The 22488-nt window shown below is 37.5% G+C and overlaps 1 pseudogene; it reads right to left on the bottom strand.

Moving 5' to 3' along the window:
• Nucleotides 1-250: 250 nt before the first annotated feature.
• The window catches only part of LOC109067274, a 28213-nt pseudogene continuing 5975 nt past the window's right edge, over nt 251-22488 (bottom strand).

The following is a 22488-nucleotide window of genomic DNA, read 5'->3' as shown; positions in this document are numbered from 1 at the left end:
CTATTAATAATAAATATGTAAAACAGTATTATTTTACATTTATTGTGTGGAGATGCTGAATAATATTTACTGTGTGAATAATTACGACTATTATATTCTACTATTTTCCACTACTATAAATAATTTTGTCATATACGAGTGTGTGAGAGTGGATCTGAATGATATTTAGACATGTTAATAATCATCATCTCATCTCACAATCACAAAATACCAACCCTGGCAGACTCAGGATTCTCCAACAACTTGTTTTTATTTCAAAGTATATTAAGTGATGAAAATGCTGACACTTTACTTCTGTGATTATTGTCAAAACATATTAACATTACTATTTCCTGGATGAAAAAAGGTTATTATTATTTCAGGAAATATGGCAGAACACTTGTTTAGAGATTTAAGAACAAAAATACACTTGTTTGAAAACAATGTATGACAAAATTTAACATATAACTTCTTGTATGTATTATAAAAGATAATGAACTCTAAGAATTAGATTAAGAAATAATCAGGTTAAAGTGCAAACGCAAAACAGAGCGACCCAACAACGGCGTATGGGATATCTATGGGATCTAATCGCTATTCAGAAACAGTGGGATAATTTGCATTGCCATTAAAGCAAAAATCAATGCAGTCCCTCCTGACAGGCCCAGCCAAGAAATTAAACCGAAGGATGAAGGTTCTGGAATGGACCTGGTTTTCATGGGTTTGGCCACACGATCCCACTGGGTAAGGTGGCCTGACGGGCACCACTCCAGTGCCCCGGTCCATTCAGTCGAAACTGGTACGGAGAACACGGCCCGAAGAAAAAACCCTCAAACCAACAGCAGGGTCCTTCAGGAGCAGCCCAAGCAATGTTTGGGACGGACGCCCACTTCCTTTGCTATTGGAGTCTATGTAAGGAATGTGGTCCACTTGAAGGGCAGCCAGCTTGGGACTGGGGTAACTGTGGAGAAGATATCCGATTAACTGTCAAAATAAAAACCTGTTTGAAATGATAATTCAGGTGAATTATTAATTACCTCTTTAAATTCGCTTGAACGTCTTTCTCAATGGATTTAACCATCTTTTCAGCTGGAGGAAGATGGTTCAGTCCTTGAAGAACAGGAACAGTTTTTTTTTTAACCCATAATCATATAAAAACATTTTTCATATGATTCTCTATATTTACTTAACCTATGAAAAAAAATTTCCCCCTACGTCTTATGGTTGCTCATTACCTGCAATGACCCTGGAGGCCCAGCGTGCCTGTAGTTCTACAGCTGGCATGATTGCCCCTTTGGTCTGAAACAGGCCCAGGATGGCCCTGCGTGTTGGGCGTTCTAGAGATGGAGGGAAGATTCTTCTGTAGAGTTTCAGATCTCCATCAGAACCAGAGCTTAAGGAGGTGGGGAGGAAGGGGAATTTATAATCATATCCTGTGCATAAGATCACTGCATCAATCTTCTCTTCTACAGTCCCATCATTAAAGAAAACCATCGAGCCTTGGAACTTCTGCACATTTGATTTCATCGCCAGGTCTCCTAACAGAATGCGACCAGGGAGGTCATCGTTTATAACAATATGGTGGTCGAGGATCCTGGAATCACAAAACATGGTAAAGGTCACTTTGAATCATGAGTCAATTTTAAACTGTCAGGGCTTTACTTTAATCATCAATGATGAAAAGAGTTTGGAAGGAGTCGTTGAGGATCATGGTTTGGCCCTTCACCTGTGCACAGGCTGTAGTCCATAAAGCTTGTGGTCGTATCTCTGATTGAGGATTCTCTCGAAAATCAAGTTGAGCAGAGCTCGGGGCAGGAGCCAGTAAAACAGATCTCGAGCTCGTGTCATCATCATCATATCTAGAGGAAGCCCTCTATCACACGCGACCTATTGACCCAAGCACCTTTCCGGGTACTCAGGAATGTCTAAGAGAGTGAGAAATAGGAAGACCAAAGTAAGCTGAATTAGTGGATAGACGAGACTGAATTTAAATGTGTCAAAATAGTGGAATCTTTATGAGAACCAAGAGAGTACACACATATTCAGAACTGAGGGGGTAAAATTGAGTTAAAAATCAGCCATAAGGACACAGAGTTTGATGACATATTGTGCATTTGATTTAGCAGGAATACATGTAGAAACTTTAAAGTTGGCCTGAAATTGTGATAATCTATTCTCCCCTATTGTGACGTATAAATCAGTGAAACAGCTTCTCAAACAAACAAACCAAACCAAAAAAAAGTAGGGTGGGACTTGACTTTGTCCATTTGGAATTGATTGGATCGCTGCCATTTGGTAACTGGTGTATAACAAACTGCAATATTGCATAAAAATTGGTTTAATGGGAAGTTTAATGTAAATTATTGACATGTACATTATTAAATGTGTATTTATTACTGTACTTTGTTATATTATATATATATATATATATATATATATATATATATATATATATATATATATATATATATATATATATATGTGACGAGTCGGCTGCCGCCCCCCCAATTATCATCGCCACCCCGTCCCTTAATCGCTGCCCTTCGCCAGGCTCCCGACAGGAGTGGGTGCGTGAGAGAGGAGGGGCGCCGTAAGAGCCAGGGCTTGCGCCGTGTGAAGGGGCACACCTGACGCAAATGGAGGCTCATAAATGGCAAGCGCGCCTCTCCTCGGGAGACCGGTCTCTTCCCCGGGCATGCACGCTGGTGTCCTCGTGGGTAAAGAAAGGGTGGGTAGAGGGACTCCGGTGCCGCCAGAGACGTGAGCTGCTGGACCCGCGGTACGGAATAAATGGCGGGCCGCACCCACGTGGACCGCGGAAAGAAACCCGTTACAGCCATCGGGACGTCTGATCGGGCCAGGATGCTGGGCGGTCTTGTGGCTTGAGGGGTTGTTGCCGGCGATGTAGGATGCCGCCGGTGGATCGCACCCCTCACCGAAGAGGGGCGTGTATGCGGCCGCCGGACTCTGCCCCTTACCTGGACCCTTCCTTCCTGAACACTACCTGCCCGTAATATACCCCGCAGCACGACGAGGACACAAGATTCCCTGTTTATTTTGGACTCTCTACCCCTTTGGACACTTTTATTTCCCTGTTTCCTTATTTTCGGTTAATAAAAGCCTCTCCAAGGCCTGACGCCACACCTACTGTATCTGTTGTTTGCTCCTCCCGCAACACCAGCTTTTATAATTATTCATAAAAAAGGGAAAAAAAATCAGTGAAAGACACAGGCAAGTTCTTGAACAAGGAATACCATTTTTGTCCTGACAAGACACCTTTGTGTATCTGATTTATGCTCCTTCGTAGTTAGACGCCAGTCTTTAGTATAATGAATTCATTAATAAGTAATTATTTTAAATTATGCTAATATATGCTAATTGATAATGATGACTTTGTTATGAATAGTGTTGAGTGTTTAAATGTTGTTGCATATTTCCCTTGCAATTACTACCATAATCCATCACTTTCTTAATATGTCTAATTTGCTAATTATTTTATTTAATTAGTTTATTTGAAATGTTGGATAATTCAGTTTGGACATTAAAAATAGCACCTATCACTATTCATTAATATCTTCTCCATCACTTTTGGACCTGCCATTTCTCCATATAATTTTTATTTATATGCCAATAATCACTATTAATTCATTAAAGATCTACCTCTCATATCTGTATCACGGCTCATTTCTCCATATGATTCTGACAATCCTGCAACAACTAAAGCTCCAAATTAAGGTAAAGATCAGAGTACTTGTATTCCCAAATGCCTATTAATTCTCTCTTGCCTTACATCAACACACTCTCTGAGCTCCACCAATGTAAAAGCCCCCAGACTTCCCAATACCCAACGACCAACTGTTCAAGGTAAATTGTATTCCCAACTGTGAATGTGTCCCTGGGGAGTGCCAATACCTGCAGCACACAAAATTACAGTAAAAGATATACAATAATTCATGTTTCCAAATACATATCAAATCCATTATATGAATAGAGCCATGCAGGGAATTAGTTTCTACACACAGTGTTGAATGCTGTATTATGATGATAATAGCAGTTGAGCACCTGGGAAGTCTGAGAGGGGGTTTGATGGGCTGTGTGTAATGTCCTGCACACACTAGCACACCATCATTAAACACATGTGTCTCCTCTCGTCCATCTCTGTCCACAGTCACCACTTCCCACTGACCAGAGTAGAGAAATCAGGCGTTTGTCTCACACTGCGAACTGTGGTCTGAAATTCACCCAACCACATAGAGCCTGATTGTTACCTCTCATCTTTTATAAAGCAGAATACTAAAAACATTGATGATCGATCAGTGGCGTCTCATTTAACATCTATTTCTGAGTAACCCCGAACTTTTTACTGTTCGTCCCCCTGGGGCATTTAACATTATCTGAGACAATAAGGGACAATATTTGCCCCACAATTGATTTACAAGTACTTGATTTACAGTATTCTTTTTTTTTCCTTTAGGGAGGAATATCATGTTTTATGTCATATTCTTAACATGCCATTAAGTGTATTATTAATATAATAAATAAAGCAATAAATGATGGAAAAACAAAGTGAAACTTTAAAACTAAAATTGCCAGTAGGTGGCGCAATTCACTGTCATATGATGCGATTTCACGTTTTCCTTTCTCATTGGAGTGTTACACGCTGTTCGTGAATAGATAAGATCCCTAAAGTTGCAAAGACTAAAGTCTCAAACCCAAAGATTTAAATTGCCATTTGTCAAAGTTTAAGACTTTTCTTGTCATGCCCCCACATGCACTTTGTGGGAAGATTTATAAACGGTTCTTTTTCGTAACTTTAACATTTTTTTGCCCCCACATGTCACATTGTGGGAAGATTTGCATAACACCGCCCAAATGTTCACACAAAGAAAGAAGGCGTAACTTTATTGTTGCTGCCACCGCCACCGCTATGTCGTGAAGATGCTGTGTTTTTCGTTGCGAAAGCGAAAATACTTTGTTTGGCCTTCCAAAAGAGGACACAACTAGAAATCAGTGGTTAAGTTGTATTTACAACACTGTCAACCCAAATATTCAGATGTGTGCAGCACATTTTATGGAGGACTGTTTCCTGATCCTGGGAGAGAAAACTACAATGCCGGTGCTTCTGACTCACAGTTTGTAATTAGTATGTTTTCATATTTAAAGGATTTGCCACACTGATGATTTCAAATTTGAGACAGTTTTGAGCAGTGTAGAGTAGCAGCTGGTGTTTTTTACGTGTCTCCGATCACAAATGCGGGATCACAGTTTATGACATGGTTTTATGTTTTTACAGTAATTACGTCCCAACTGGATGCAACAAATGCCTCATTTATAATGGGTTTTAATGTTTTTGTCTCGTCGCACCGGGCATCACAGTATGGTAAGGACCGTAACATTTTTCTGAATGTGTCGCGTGTTCATATTGCACCAAAATGCGAAACTGCACTCCCTTGGGTCCGCAGCAAAACACCTGCAACGCATGAAGTCGACTGATGATGAACGGTTCTCGACATAATAAAATGCAAACAGACAGACAGATACACAGAGATTCCTGCCTTTATTAGAGAGAAGAATATGTTCAGCCCCCTCCCTCCGAATAGTTGGTGTTGATTACTACCGAAGCTTGGAAGCTCAAAAAAAAAGGTATTCGGATCAGCCCTAGTAAAAATCGATGCGTTTCAGCATAGAAGAGTCGGGGCATAGTTTTTGAGAGAAACAATAATACTGGTCAATGAATAGTATGGAAAAATAATAATGTGTTTTTGAAACAATTTTTTTGAACCTTAAACCACACAAACACATTGCATTACACCAAATAATGTTCTTTTAAGTAATGTCATATGACCCCTTTAATTTTGGTTTAATTTGGTGTATGATTAAGTTAATCATTTTGTTTGTGTACCCCCATCCGTCTCCCCGAGCAATACCCCAGTTTGAGAACCACTGTGATAGAAAAAACACACAATAATGTGAGAATAATTTTCCCAAGCAATATGTGTTCCTGGAACATCACTGTTATCTAACAGTCCCATCCTCTATGTATAAAATCTGATTGGTTGAAAGGTATGTTTGCCAGGACTAATGAGGTTTTAAATCTAGGAAATCTTAAGGGATGTGATGTTATGGTGTTTATCACCTGAAAGTGAATGTGTTTGAGCAGGTTGAAGTGCCCAGCGTAGAGTCTGATATACTGCAATAACGTAGAGTTGTTCACGTAGTTGGGGAAATGATCCGGCATTGGGAAATCACTATAGCACATCATCTCTTTAGAAGTGTTCACTATGACAGAACGATAAATGCTGCAACGGTCTGCCTCTGGTTGTTCCTGTGCATGAACAGGGAAACACAGTCAATCACTTTGAATGCACTAATAGATAAAACATAATTAGCTTTAAAAGTGTTGTTTAAAGGTGAAGTGTGTAATATTGTTTAATGTTAAAATACTCTTATCCCATCGTAATATGCAGCAATAATAAGTAAGCCATCTGAAGCATTTTTGCCCCCAAAAGTGTAAACAAAACCAACTCATCTAATACTGTGAGTTTTAGGGCAGGGCTATCTGTTTGCTGACCAGTGGCAGTGGGTGAGAGTGTTTGGGAAACCTTTAAAGACATAATAATAATACATTTTAGTTTGTGTATTTTCTTCCATTCAGAAAATACAAATTACACAAGATAGCACATAAAAATATTTAGGAAAAACAAACTTACAAGAAGATGGCGCAACAATAATTATATGAATTATTTAATTTACACTACCATTTAAAAATTTGGCTTTGATCTAAATAAAATAACATAGATTATGACAGTTAAAGAAATTTACAATTTTACAAAAGATTTATCTTTTTAAAAATGCTGTTTTTGAACATTTTATTAATCAAAGAATATTGAAAAAATGTACCATGGTTTCCACAAAATATCAGTATGACACTGAAGACTGGAATAATGGCTGCTGAAAATTCAGCATTGCCTTCACAGGAATAAATTATATTTTAATATATTAAAATATATTAAATTATATTAAATGGTATATTATAGTTATTTTAAATTATCATAAAATTTCACAATATTACTATTTTTACTGTATTTTTTATTAAATAAATACAGCCTTGGTGAGCATAAGAGACTTCTTTCAAAAACATTATCTACCCAAAAATGTTACGAATATTATTGTATTAAAATGGTAGTATATAAATTATTAAACCAAGGGCTTCTGGCACCTGATCTTGTACTGCTTAGAATTACAGTGTGTTAAAAGTCATTCTTGTCAATTATGATCATATCAGTCATTTTTCAATTGATTTTAGTACCATGTATGGCACAGAATTGACACACTTCACCTTTATTGTTAAGCTGAATTGAATTCATTTTCAACCTTAAACTTCCAGAGTCCCCCGATATCATCACTGCTCTCAAAACACACAGGCTCCAGCCCTTCATCCAAGCAGCATTTGATGGAGGTCAGTCCAGAGCTGCCTGCTCCGATCACAGCCACACGCTTAGCCATGATGGGAGTCTGCACAGGAAACATGGAACGATCACTTGAAGAAAAGAAATGGTGAAAAAGCACATGGTTATAAAAACATACTATTACACAAGTGTCTTCTCAGTTGTGACAAGCACCTTTGAGGTTAAGAATTTCAAGGAATCATTCACAATGTTTCGCATGGTTGTGATTATGGTAATGTTTTATTATTATAGTGTCTTATATGTTGTGAGAAGCAAGGACAGACACCAGTCTGAACATATGCTGCAAGCTGGACACTTGTGACACAAATATAAATCTTACCTTTCAACTGAAGATGGTCTCAAGCCCTCAGCGTTCAAAAATGGCAAAACAACGTTTTTCTGTTCCCAATAGAGCAGCTTTACCTGGCAACTGTCTTGAAAACAGCCTGTTATGTAAGCAGTTGAGGGTATCTGAAGTCTCAAAGAAGAGGGTGGTCTCAGCTGCCACTAGTTTAGGGAGAATCAAACTGGAATGAATAAAAAAACAGTGTAGGTTAAGTCTTTATCTATGAGTGTTGTCATAAATCTTATCATAAAACAAAAGAGGAGTCCATTTGTTTTTCACAATAGTCTAAACATATGCTAGTACAACTCTAATGTAACTTGGAGAAAGTTGCCTCAGCTTTCTCTCTGAGAGTCTCTGTGGTAACAGAAGATGAAACAGGTTGTCCTTTAATATAACCAAAACTGGAAAACCATAAAATTCTTTTACTATTGTTTACTAATAATTGGCAGTGTAATCCTTATTTCCAGCAGAGGGCACTGCAGCATTAAAGTTTTGAGAACATGGGAACATTTGGTTTAATCTGCAAAGAACAGAAATACAGGTGCTGGTGATATAATTAGAATATCATCAAAAAGTTGATTTATTTCACTAATTCCATTCAAAAAGTGAAACTTGTATATTATATTCATTCATTACACACAGACTGATATATTTCAAATGTTTATTTCTTTTAATTTTGATGATTATAACTGACAACTAAGGAAAATCCCAAATTCAGTATCTCAGAAAATTAGAATATTATGAAAAGGTTCATTATTGAAGACACCTGGTGCCACACTCTAATCAGCTAATTAACTCAAAACACCTGCAAAGGCCTTTAAATGGTCTCTCAGTCTAGTTCTGTAGGCTACACAATCATGGGGAAGACTGCTGACTTGACAGTTGTCCAAAAGACGACCATTGACACCTTGCACAAGGGGGGCAAGACACAAAAGGTCATTGCAAAAGAGGCTGGCTGTTCAAAGAGCTCTGTGTCCAAGCACATTTATAGAGAGGCGAAGGGAAGGAAAAGATGTGGCAGAAAAAAGTGTACAAGCAGTAGGGATAACCGCACCCAGAAGAGGATTTTGAAACAAAACCCATTCAAAAATGTGGGGGAGATTCACAAAGAGTGGACTGCAGCTGGAGTCAGTGCTTCAAGAACCACTACGCAAAGACGTATGCAAGACATGGGTTTCAGCTGTCGCATTCCTTGTGTCAAGCCACTCTTGAACAACAGACCGCGTCAGAAGTGTCTCGCTTCAAAAAGGACTGGACTGGTGCTGAGTAGTCCAAAGTTATGTTTTTTGATGAAAGTAAATTTTGCATTTCCTTTGGAAATCAGGGTCCCAGAGTCTGGAGGAAGAGAGGAGAGGCACACAATCCACGTTGCTTGAGGTTCAGTGTAAAGTTTCCAGAGTCAGTGATAGTTTGCGGTGCCATGTCATCTGCTGGTGTTGAACCACTGTGTTTTCTGAGGTCCAAGGTCAACGCAGCCGTATACCAGGAAGTTTTAGAGCACTTCATGCTTCCTGCTGCTGACCAACTTTATGGAGATGCAGATTTCATTTTCCAACAGGACTTGGTACCTGCACACAGTGGCAAAGCTACCAGTACCTGGTTTAAGGACCATGGTATCCCTGTTTTTAATTGGCCAGCAAACTTGCCTGACCTTAACCCCATAGAAAATGTATTGCTATGGGGTATTGTGAAGAGGAAGATGCGATATGCCAGACCCAACAATGCAGAAGAGCTGAAGGCCACTATCAGAGCAACCTGGGCTCTCATAACACCTGAGCAGTGCCACAGACTGATCGACTCCATGCCACGCCGCATTGCTGCAGTAATTCAGGCAAAAGGAGCCCCAACTAAGTATTGAGTGCTGTACATGCTCATACTTTTCATGTTCATACTTTTCAATTGGCCAAGATTTCTAAAAATCCTTTCTTTGCATTGGTCTTAAGTAATATTCTAATTTTCTGAGATACTGAATTTGGGATTTTCCTTAGTTGTCAGTTATAATCATCAAAATTAAAAGAAATAAACATTTGAAATATATCAGTCTGTGTGTAATAAATGAATATAATATACAAGTTTCACTTCTTGAATGGAATTAGTGAAATCAACTTTTTGATGATATTCTAATTATATGACCAGCACCTGTATATGCCAAGAATCTGTAAAGGGTTCCATGGCCTGCTGAATACGTAGACAGATTACTAACTATGTGTGGTGGGAACCCTGAGTCATCAGGAGAAACAAAAAGGGCGAGCTTTTTTCTTCATAAGGCAATGCCCTTCTTGGTTTACACTAGGGATGTAACGATTAACCGTGAGCCGGTTGAGAATCAATTCAAATATGTGACGATTCAAATCGGTTGAGATGCTTAACAAATAGCGATTCTTTTAGGGGAAGGCGTTTATATGAATGCATGTCTGAGGGGAATTTACTGTTGTTAGAAGAGTTTAGATAGTATTTTTTCTTTTCATCGAGCCTCTGTATAATGCATACTAAAGTTCATATGTGCAGCGCTGTAAAAAAAAAAATAATAATAATAAAAAAAAATGAAGTGTAGCACTTTTGTTTACAGCAGAAACCAAGGAAATGCTTTAATCGCCACTTCTGTCAGAGTGAATCTGTCTCTCGTTCAGCTCGTCCGCTGTTTCATGCAGATATTATGTATAGTTTCTCAAAACTGAAGTCAAACCATTCTGTTTTTGCTTCAAATTTCGAAATTATACAATCTAATTTAAATTAAAAACTGCTCATGTTTCATGTATGCAGCATCTTTGTTTGGATCATGATTAAAATGCAGTGGTTGCCTCTAATTTTAAATGGAAAGAGCACAGACAAATCCTTATTTTGTTCATATGAAGAGATTTATTGTATTTGTGTTATTTATTTGATTTGGGGCTTGTTTTAAAATTTAAATTTAGTTTTGTTATTTACACAGCAAAAATATGTTGGGAGATTTGTCACCATGGGTGTTAAAATTATCACTTTTCGGGTGAACATACAGGTCCATCTTTGTTAGTGTTAAAACAACACTGACAAAAGTGTTTATCCAAACACTGTGTTAGTGTTTCATTTTAATCACTCAAGGTGTTTATTATTACTCCCAAGTGTACACATTTAACACTTTATGGTGATTAATCCCAAACTCCCAGTGTGTTAGAAAGAAATATTAGTTTTAAAATGGTAATGCAGATTACATTTAAAACATAAAACTATAAATATTTTCAAAAACCAAGTGACTTTGAATTTATTTAAACATTTATTGAAATTTTAATATCAAACAATTGAATAAAACAGCTCTGCTAGTCTCCAATGTATCTTAAAGGAACACTCCACTTTATAAAAAAAAATACACAGCAAAAAAAGCCAGTGTACAATGAACTCAATTAGAGTCAAAATGAACACTCCTGAAATGTATATGCTCCCTCCATTTAAGTTAAACTAACACTTTCAGTAAAAAAAATAAAATAAAATAAAAATTAACACTCCTGATTAATCCACAAAACAATGCATGGTTTCATTTATTTATTTATTTTAATTGAAACATTGTAAATCTTTTACCCTGCACCAAAATGTCTTCACATTAAGTGTTTTCAATACAAGTAAAGCAAATCAGTGCAAAGGCACAAAATACTTATTCTTATTTGGTATGTATTCTGAATTTTATTAGGTTTATAATGCTTACATTTATCTGCTTAAACCACAGCATCTCGTTCATTACCATCAACACTGAATGCAGGGCTGTCATTAGGTGATACGGGGTAGGGAGCGGGCCCCCCTCAGTCCGTTCGGGATAGCGTTCAAGCGCAGGGCTCGGTGCGACCGCACCAGTTGTACCCCCCCAGCCCCACCCCACCCGCTCCTTGAAGAAAGTAGTCTCTTTTCTTTTTTTCAGCACGACAAGACGTGATTCTCTGCAGTTTTCAGCCAAGCAAGAAATACACTCCCACCTGCAGCATCACAAAAGTGCTTCTGTAAAATTGGGGAGAAAAAAAACAGAATAATTTCACATCCATTTATCAAAACTATTATTAACAGTTGAAATATCAGAGACAAGTATCAATTACAATACAATAATAGTTTACTCAAAACATTTACCCAAAAATTCTGTCATATTTTTTTTTTTTTTTTACCTCACGTGGTTCCAAACCTGTAGGACATACATGTCTTACATGGTGTCTGTGGAACGGCATGAGTAAAGTTAAATAACAAACATTTAGGTGAACAATTTGTTTTAAGGGTTATTTTCGCCCAAAAATATAAAAAAGGATGTCATCATTAATCGCCATAGACTTACATTATATGGACAAGCACATTCGGGACATTTTTATTTTAATCTCCTTTTGTGGTCTGACAAAGAAACATACGACATAAGACAAATTCAAGGGTGGTAAATTATTATTTTCATTTTTTGGGTGAACTATCCCTTTAAGGAAAATCATTCTCAACTGTAAATGTATATAAATATATATATATATATATATATACTATATATATATATATATATATATATATATATATATATATATATATTTTGTAAAAAGAAAGTCAGTTTTACTGGAAAATAGGTTGCAATTCCTGAATTCAATGCTGATCTCATTGCGCTGAGGCAGGGCTCTGTCTATCAAAATGAATGCACATAAATGGGACAGCGCATCATAAATAAACGACAGTACAAGCATACCAAAAAAAAAATCATTATCTGATCTGTAGTTCATTGCTAGGGTGTCTATGTATTTAGATTGGGGCTTGTTTTAAATAACTTTAGTTTTAGTTATTTACACAGCAAAAATATGGTGGGCGATTTGTCACCATGGGTGTTAAAATATCACTTGTCGGGGTGAACATACAGGTCCACGTGCTAGTGTTAAAACAACACTGGACAAAAGTGTGTTATTTCAACACATGTGTTAGTGTTATTAATTTAGCTCAATGGGTTATAATTACTCCCAAGTTACACATTTACCAGAATGGTGATAATCCCACAACTCCCAGGTGTGTTAGAAAAAATATTATTTGACAATGCGAATGCAGATACATGAAAACAGAAACTATAAATATTTTCCAAAACCAAGTGACTAGAATTTATTTAAACATTTATTGAAATTTTAAATCAAACAATTGAATAAAACAGCTCTGCTAGTCTCCAATGTATCTTAAAAGGAACACTCCACATTTATAAAAAACTACACAGCAAAAAAAAGCCAGTGTACAATGAACTCAATTCGAGTCAAAATTAACACTCCTGAAATGTATATGCTCCCTCCATTTTAAGTTAAACTAACACTTTCAGTAAAAAAAATAAAATAAAATAAAAATTAACACTCCTGATTAATCCACAAAACAATGCATGGTTTCATTTATTTATTTATTTTATTGAAACATTGTAAATCTTTTACCCTGCACCAAAATGTCTTCACATTCAGTGTTTTCAATACAAGTAAAGCAAATCAGTGCAAAGGCACAAAATACTTATTCTTATTTGGTATGTATTCTGAATTTTATTAGGTTTATAATGCTTACATTTATCTGCTTAAACCCACAGCATCTCGTTCATTACCATCAACACTGAATGCAGGGCTGTCATTAGGTGATACGGGGTAGGGAGCGGGCCCCCCTCAGTCCGTTCGCGATCGCGTTCAAGCGCAGGGCTCGGTGCGACCGCACCAGTTGTACCCCCCCAGCCCCACCCCACCCGCTCCTTGAAGAAAGTAGTCTCTTTCTTTTTTTCAGCACGACAAGACGTGATTCTCTGCAGTTTTCAGCCAAGCAAGAAATACACTCCCACCTGCAGCATCACAAAAGTGCTTCTGTAAAATTGGGGAGAAAAAAAACAGAATAATTTCACATCCATTTATCAAAACTATTATTAACAGTTGAAATATCAGAGACAAGTATCAATTACAATACAGTAATAGTTTACTCAAAACATTTACCCACAAATTCTGTCTTTTTTTTTATTTATTTTTTTATTCTCATGTGGTTCCAAACCTGTATGATGTACATGTCTTACATGGTGTCTGTGGAACGGCATGAGTATAAGTAAATAACAATTTAGGTGAACAATTTGTTTTAAGGGTTATTTCGCCCAAAAATATAAAAAGGATGTCATCATTAATCGCCATAGACTTACATTATATGGACAAGCACATTCGGGACATTTTATTTTAATCTCCTTTTGTGGTCTGACAAAGAAACATACGACATAAGACAAATTCAAGGGTGGTTAAATTATTATTTTCATTTTTGGGTGAACTATCCCTTTAAGGAAAAATCATTCTCAACTGTAATGTATATAAATATATATATATATATATATATATATATATATATATATATATATATATATATATATATATATATATTTTGTAAAAAGAAAGTCAGTTTTACTGGAAAAATAGGTTGCAATTCCTGAATTCAATGCTGATCTCATTGCGCTGAGGCAGGGCTCTGTCTATCAAAATGAATGCACATAAATGGGACAGCGCATAAATAAACGACAGTACAAGCATACCAAAAAAAATCATATCTGATCTGTAGTTCATGCTACCCATGGGTCATATTCCAAGTCTTGTGAGGGCACAAATTCACTTTGAATGGTCAACAATATAACTCACTAAGTTTGAGTATATTGAAAAGTAATTTTCAGATATATACAAATGAATATATATGAAAATATATGAATATATAAAATATGAAACATACACACTAACTCACTAAGTTTGAGTATATTGAAAAGTAATTTTCAGATATATATATATATATATATATACACACACACATATATATATATATATATATATATATATATATATATATATATACACACACACACACACACCACACACACACACAATATGAAACATACATATATATATACACACACACGAAATACATCAAATCCAATATAGTGACACAACAACATTATGAAAACTCATTAGATTAATGCTTAATATAATCAAGAAACAATTACTGTTATTTCTATTTCAGATTTGGGCAGTTTACAGTAGTTTGATTTGACATCAATTCAAATTTAATCTGTGAGAAACGTTTCGGATCGTTTAGGCACGCACAGCATACAAATATCATTATTAAATAATATTATTTTACAAAATACATATAGTAAATGAAATAAAACACTTACTTTCGGTGTTTTCCTTGTTAAAACCAACTTCCCCTTCTGCTCTGCATCGTGAGTGAAAGAAAATATCTCTCTGAGGAAAGTGTAGGAGCGCACAACATATTAATGTCGCTATAAATCAATATGTTATAAAATACATATTTTTAATGAGATAAAAACACTTACTTTCAGATTTCCCTGATAGAAAATAAATGACGTCCTCGTCCTCAGTGTGAAATACGGGAGACTCCGGGGAAAAGCGGGAGTGTTGACAGGTATGTCTCCAAGCCCGTCAGCAGCTTCGGCTGGGTGGCAGGTTCCAGCGATATTTCAGGCTGGATAGAGACCAGTTTGACAACCTGCTGTCAAAAGTGGGGCCGCTAATTGCGGGGCAGGACACCAATTATCGGGGTGCTATTGAGCCGGCTGAGCGCCTCGCAATTTGTGAGTTCATGATTTATTTATTTTTTTCTTTATGAGTTTAAATTTTGTTTTGTAATTTATATGGGTTGGAAATTCGTTTCATAGGTTGTTACATGACTATTTATCAGTTTGTAGAGCTGTAGTCAAGTCCAGCTTTGTCGAGTCCAAGTCAAGTCCAAGTCCAAAAGTTTCGAGTCCAAGTCAAGACCGAGTCCAAAGAGGTTCGAGTCCAAGTCAAGTCCAAGTCCAAAAGTTTCGAGTCCAAGTCAAGACCGAGTCCAAATGAGAGAAAAAAAAAAAGGATCCTCTTCAAGACCACATACTTAACTAATGTATGTGATGTGAGAGACAGCATATTTCCTATTCTAAGAAAATCATTTTACATTATTATTTGTAATGATCAAAAAGTATGTGCAAAGTAACAACTCTGTAGGACAGGGGTCTCCAAACTAGATCCTGGAGGGCAAGTGCCCTGCAGACTTTAGCTACAACTGGTTCTTTCACTATCTGGATGTTTCTAGTATGTCTAGTAAGAGTTTGATTAGCTGGTTCAAGTGTGGTTTAATTAGGGTTGGCGCTAAACTCTAAAGGACACCGGCCCTCTAGGACCGAGTTAGGGCTTGTGGAGCTGTAGGGTCAAATTATTTTTATGTACTTTATTTACATTTATTTACTTTATCATGCTGCTGTTGCTGACATTATGTCTGTGGTCAAAAATTAAAATGACTGATGCACTGGCGCAGCACACACACACAAAGCTCGGGATATGACAAATGCGCGCAGTTAAGGCTAGAAGGGAAACGTTTGGCTCTACTGGGCATGCATGCGCACATAAATACAGCGAAATTTTTGGCATACTGTACTAGGGCTTGTCGGAAACAATCGACTAGTCGAGCATGTATTAACCATAATGCATACAAAGAGATTGCAAGTGCGTGAATTTTAGTATTACAATATTGCGTGGAGCTGTTACTTTCTATGACCTTATCTATGTTGCATGTAAAAATAAAATAGGCTATATAATGTAATAAAGGCGTGTGCCTAAAGCCTAATACCTGGATAATGGCTTCAAAAACGAATAACGGACAAGGAATAATTCTGCCTGATTAATCGGCTGAAGCTGGCACAGTCCGGTGTTTGCTAGATATCAGCTGAGGCATGTGATCAGCGCAATAGTACCTATACACAGACCTCTAAAATCACGAGTGTGAAGTGAATGAATGTAAACTTTATGAGTAAAAAAAAGCGCAAATCAAACACCGCATTAGTGTTTCCTCTCCGTGCATCTCTCAGAAATCAGAGCTTGGCAGGAGTAATATCACCTATAATAATACATCATACACGTTATATTATTTGTATATATTTAAAAGGCAATGATTTAAACGGCTACGATATGAATGAAACAAGCACAGCGCGCTCACCAATCAAACAGCCGCGTTGCGCGTCTCAGTCTCTCAAAAACCAAACCAGTTCTCTCTCAAAAGTAGGCTAATAATCAGCGTAGATACATTTTCTACTTGTTCTACATGTTTGCATCTTTATCTTTTGCTGGTTTGCGCGGCACACGCACATTTGTTTAGTGAAGTTCAGTAAACATTAAGACTCGCTTAAAGAGTTCTGCGTAATGAAAATGTGCGCTTGGATGGATTCAGTCGTGTTGAAATGATCACTAAATGTTTGTCATGACATCTCTCTGCTTGCATGATAAATATTATTTTAGAAATTAATAGTTATTTTAGTTTAACACGATACTTGTTCAGTGATAACTATGAAAAAAAAAAGATAATAAGTATCATAACGGTCTTGTCAAGTACTGTACGACGTTGTATGCTGATGATGATAAGAAATGTTTTGTTTTTTATAAATATTGTGTGTTTTATGTGAATTTATATATGTAATGTCATAATTATAAAGTTTTGCAAATTTACATATGTAATTGTTGCATAAGGCTATAAATTAATAAGCGCTTATTGATAAAAAAAAAAATATTTGTGTTTTCAATTACAATATGAACCACGAGTAGTCGAGTAACTCAAGTATTTTTTAAATAAAAAATCGACTAGTAGAAATCCGTACTCTTGCAACCCCTATACTGTACAACATTAATAAGTATTTCATTATTGGTAAATTTAAGGCTACCTAGGTGTAGACATAAATAAAACACAATCTAACAAGTAGAAAATTAAATTAGAAACATCTAAACTTTTCAGAACGCAGCAAGTGCGCCGCTGGTCATGCACATCCTTTCCTGTAACAAAATTGAAAGCTAAGCCAAGATGGAGAAACAGGTGATCATAGCTGTACAAGGATAGCCATTTTTAAAATTAATTTATTAGCAGAGCTACTGCAAGGGATTTTTAGTGCAGGTAATGGTTTCTTAGCAACAGCAGACGCCACTGGAGCGCAGGTATAGAGCGCAGGTACAGAGTGCTTTGGGGAAAAAAGGAGAAAGCGGCGCGCCTAGTGTTTTCCACACGTTTTCACTCGCGACATGCAAATGTGGTTTTGTTTTGAAGGAGAATTTTTTTTTTGCTGGACTCGGTCGAGACCAACGAGAACATTTGGCGAGTCCAATGACCAAGTCCGAGACAAGTCCGAGTGCAAACACCAACGAGTCCGAGACGATAGAAAAATGTCTCGAGTCAGGACTCGAGTCCAAGTCCGGACTCGAGTAATACAGCGCTATCAGTTTGTAATATAGTCTAATGCTATATTTTTTGCAGTTGTGGACGAGGTATTAGGGTATTAAGATCCTTTACTTAATGTATCCACGTTTTTCCTGACGTAAAAATGGACGCCGCCATTTGTAAATTATATGGGTAAAAATTCCGGTCTCATTTGCATCCAGCTATTTTTAGCTGTACAAAACAGTTAGTGTTGCTGCTTGATATTGACAACTGATGTGTCCTATCATATTATCTTAATCTGTTATCTTAATAAAGAACACACTGGTTTGTACTGCAAACAGTTTTACTGTTTACTGCACGTTGTTATTCTGCTCGTTATTTACCTATAGTGGCTAATGAACCGGAAGTCTCACCCATAGGCTTACTTCCCCATTGAGGAAAAAGGTGGATCAGAGCCCGTCTACGGAGAGCCTTCCCACTCCCTATTAAGTCCTATTGTACCGAATTTTGGTTGCAGTTCCACCAGAGTTCCACTGGGGGCGATCGCCATGAGTGCAAAATGAATGGGAGTCTATGGGGCTAGACGGCTAAATTTGTCCTTTTCACCCGATTGCCTTTGAGAAATCTCAGATCTGATTGTAGGTTTTGCAAGTTCAACATGGGTTATAGGTCGAAAGTTGAATGAATGAGTACTTATGTCCTTTCGATTTCTTACAGGTTGAGTTGTTGTTGCCCATAACACGCTAGCATTCTGCTAATGAACGTATAACGTATGACGTCATTGATATTTTAAAAGACTTTTTAAAGCAAATAAGTGACTCTTAAAAATCTAACACCCAGCAATGTGTAATTTCTTTGCATCTCCTTTCGAATACAACATTCAAATTACTAGACAAAAAATTATATCCTGAGAAAAGTGGATTTTGAGGGGTATACCGCTATTGACCTCCATTCATTCTGCACTCGTCCTGTGAGCGCCCTCATATGAAATCAGAGTGGAACTGCAACCAGTTCAGAAGCCGGAAGTGTAGTGAGAGTGAAACTTCTCGCCATATTAGACATTCTCTGGGTGGATAAAGCACTAATACCACACTGTAAAAATACTCTGACAAAAGTCCTGCTTTGAAAATGTTACTTAAGTATAAGTAAGTATAATCAGGCATAAACATTACTTAAAGGGGGGCTACAATGGTGTTTCGTGTATTCAGACTTGTTCACAGTGTTAAAGAGATGGATTCTCATGCTAAACATGGCCAAAGTTTTAAAAAAATAATTTGGACGAATGACTGAGAATTTCTGTGCCGAAAATCTTACTTCCAGGTTGGTACAAGTTTCGACTGTTTTTTTTCGATCGTGGATTTAATGATCGAAACAATATATTTTTGGAGATATGAAGGATACAGTACTACTCTGTAGGTACCCAAGATTAACATGAGATTAGGTGAAACTGTGTATGTTATGTACCCTTTAATGTAAGTATAATCAGGAAAATTAATTTAAAGGTTTAAAAGTGAACTGGGACTATGATACTATTATACATTATATCATTGGATTATTGTTACTAATTCATTCTTGTAAAAGCAGGATTTTACTGTTGGAGTTGGTTGAGGAAGTTTGTTGTGGTGGAAAAAAAGTAAGTTAAGTAAAAAGTGCAATATTTCCCTCTGAAAATGCAGTTGAGTAGAAGTAGAATAGAGAAAGGGCATGAAAAAAAATACTCAAGGAAAGTACAAGTACCTCAGATTTGTACGCAAGTAAGCTACATTACTTCAGTAAATGTTCTTCTGTTCACCACAGATTTTTTGTTTGTTCATTTTGCCTAAGTAATTAGTTGTTGTTTTTGCAGATTCTTGGCCACTGGAGACTCCTAACTCACCATAGCTTTCAGCTATCGTGTGGGAGTGAGCAACTTGGCAGGGATTGTTGGAGAGGTCACCAGGGCAATATGGGATGCCTTGGTGCAGGAGGTCATGCCAGTCCCCACCACTGAGGACTGCCAAAGCATCGCCACTGACTTCCTCCATCGGTGGAACGTCCCCGACTGCCTTGGGTCCATCGATGGAAAACAAGTTGTGATCAGGGCCCCTGAGAACTCAGGGTCCCTGTTCTTCAACTACAAGGGGACTTACTCAGTTGTGTTCCTGGCAGTGGTAGATGCCCAATACTGCTTCCGGGTAATGGATGTGGGCAGCTACGGGAGGACAAGCGATGGCGGTGTGCTGGCTAACTCCACTTTCAGCCAGGCACTCCGAGATGGGACCCTTGGCCTGCCGCAGGATGCTCTGCTGCCAAGTGCAGAGCATTTGGGACCACAGCCACACATGTTTGTGGCTGATAAAGCCTTTCCACTCCGCTGGCCTACAGGAGGTCACCCGAGTGGGCAGCAACAACCCCACACGGGAGGCTATCCGTGTTGGGGAAAAATTTATGACCTATTTCTCCACAGAGGGAGCTGTCCCCTGGCAACCTGTGGCATAAGCCATTGCTTTTAACGGCTGTTTTAAGAGCCACAAATTAGTCAAAAAAAGCATGATTTCCATAAATATAATATCAAGTGTGGCAACACCCACTCTCCCCTGGTGAAAAAAAAGTACACTTCCATAATGTGCTTAAAGTTCTCTATTTTCACGCACTAATTTTGTACTTAATATACTACAAATTCATCTTTAGTAGTTCTTAAGAACATCCAATTGTACAGTACTTAACTATGCTATTTGTGAGACACCATGAATATGAACTAAAATGTGCTAAAAATGTATTTTAGAAAATGTATTTAGGTAACACTTGAAACTCTTTCATACAACGTGGTAACTACATTTTTTTTTAATACAGAGATAGTACGTAAAAAGCACATTTTAGTTCATATTCATGGTGTCTCATAATAGGACAGTTGAGTACACTTAGATGTTCTTAATAACTACTCAATAAGAATTTGTAGTATATTAAGTGACCAGAAATGTTGACAATATTTTATTGCCGGGACATTAACTTAAAAAAAATATATATTTGTTAAAAAAAAAAAAAACTTCAGCAGTGTTCATTCAAATTTTTGCTTTTTTTTTGAGCAAATACTTTTATGCAGAACAGTTTAGAACACTGTTGGAGCAAATATTTTTATACTGAATATTTTTGAACAATGATGGAACAAATACTTTCATAGAAGGCTTACGGTGTATGAGGGAGAAGGCACAAGGTGCAGCTGACAAGACTGCGAGGGAAATAAGCTAACCAACACCCCTCACAGACTTGTCAGCTGCCCCCCGTTACTCTCTCCTCAGTGTTCAGTGAGTCCAGCCTCCAGCCATTTTGCATCATATACTAGCTTATGAATTTGGAACTTTAAATCCTGTCTGGTCCTCAATGACAGGGTCCTGAAGTCTTCCAGGAGGCTTTTAAAAAACAAACTGTCACTGTCCTCCTAAGTAGTGCTAGCTCTCTTACTCACAGCCTCCAAAGTTGTTAACAACCTCTCCTCAAACTGTGTGCTGCTGTGTGCTCTCTTTCTCCTGTGTGAGTGTCCTGTCTGTCCCTGAATGCTGGACTGGCTTGGGCTTGATGGTCCTGCCTGAACCTGAACACTAAACTGGCTCGGGCTCTCACACAGCTGGTTCGCCTCACACTGCTGACTGTGTGTGTATGTTGTCTGTGCTGACAGACTGTACCCGGCCATGGCATCTTCTCTCTCCTCTGGGGTCAGGGCTTCCCCAACCCCCCTACCATATTACTGGTAGTTATTCTATCTTCTAGGAAGGGGATGAGGAAGCCCATGACCCCACTGTAGCACCATGGCCAGACACTGCTCGCCCCTGCTACACTCCTCTTCCTCTCTGACTCCTTCCTTCTCTTTCTTCTGTAGGTGTCTCTAAGAGACTTCCACCTTTTTCTACACTCATCCGCTAGTGAAAAGACAATAAAAAAAACACATAGTCAATATAAACACCTCATTACCCACAATTCAGAATAGTTCGTTTGTATGCTATGTCTGAAATGGCACAGCTGTATGTGCCACTGACTGTATATATATTTAAGCCTAATGACATTTATCATAATTTTTTCCAGCTAAGCAATTTGTTGACAATACCACAGGGGAGACCAGTTATAGAACACTTTTGTTTTTTCCTTGTAGAATAAATAAATAAATAAAAAATAGACAGAAGTGACTGCTTTTATTTTTAAATATGTGACAAGCACATCTGGTCTCCATCAGATGTAAAAAAAAAAAAAAAAAAAAAAATGCAGCAGCTCTCTACAAACACATATTTTTCATTTAATCCTATATGTGTCGATATGTCAGAAATATTCTGCAGCAAGTAACACTGTTTTGCAAGCTCTGGCGCTAAAGTTAGCATGGAATTCCTGCTTTTTTTTCAGAAAATATATAACATTAATGCACATTATCAACTCACCAGGAACACCAACAATCTCAGACACCTTGGTCCACGCATCTTTTTTTTTATTTATGTCCCTGTACGCAAACAGGAACACATCATAGATTATTGGGAAACCCTCCACAGCAATAATCAATCTCTCCTCCATTTTGCTTGGGAACTA

This window comes from Cyprinus carpio, chromosome A20 (assembly GCF_018340385.1).
Source record: "Cyprinus carpio isolate SPL01 chromosome A20, ASM1834038v1, whole genome shotgun sequence".
Lineage (NCBI taxonomy): Eukaryota > Metazoa > Chordata > Actinopteri > Cypriniformes > Cyprinidae > Cyprinus > Cyprinus carpio.
This window is presented reverse-complemented; position numbering and strand designations above follow the sequence as displayed.